Below are 457 nucleotides of genomic sequence, written 5' to 3'. Positions count from 1 at the left end.
TCCTCATCCCTGCATTCCTGGCTACATGGATGAAGACTGCAGACATTCCCTCCCCAGATATTGCTTTCTCCCACTGGGAAGTGGCTGTGAACTTCACTTAATGTCCTTGATGCATCAGTAAAGATAGCTAATTTTATCAAATCATTACAATTCAGTAAGAGCCTTTTAATACCCACATAGTTGACCCAGACAGTGTTCTTGTTGCTTTTACGGAGGAGAATAATTCCAGAAGTCCTTACTCTGCCATCTTGCTGATGTCCTCACCCTTCTGCTTCTACCATGCAACTTAACACAGAATTGACTGCATCATTGTGATCAATTAATATTTGTATTATTCACCTAACTAGACATTTGGAATATTTGCATCCTTCATCAGAAGTACATGCCCTTGATCAGAATCAAACCTGAGACCCTTCAGTCTGCAGGCTGATGCTCTATCCCAGGGGTCCTCAAACTA

General features: G+C 41.8%; 1 protein-coding gene and 1 long non-coding RNA gene across 3 annotated transcripts in view; one reads left to right on the top strand and one right to left on the bottom strand.

Moving 5' to 3' along the window:
- The window catches only part of ALPK2 (alpha-kinase 2), a 102,580-nt gene that overhangs the window by 35,387 nt on the left and 66,736 nt on the right, over positions 1–457 (top strand). The window lies entirely within an intron of this gene.
- The window catches only part of LOC102254207, a 41,637-nt gene that overhangs the window by 1,080 nt on the left and 40,100 nt on the right, over positions 1–457 (bottom strand). The gene's annotated exons all lie outside the window — the stretch shown is intronic.

Source organism: Myotis brandtii, unplaced genomic scaffold (genome assembly GCF_000412655.1).
Source record: "Myotis brandtii unplaced genomic scaffold, ASM41265v1 scaffold457, whole genome shotgun sequence".
In the NCBI taxonomy this organism is placed as follows: Eukaryota; Metazoa; Chordata; class Mammalia; order Chiroptera; family Vespertilionidae; genus Myotis; species Myotis brandtii.
This window is presented reverse-complemented; position numbering and strand designations above follow the sequence as displayed.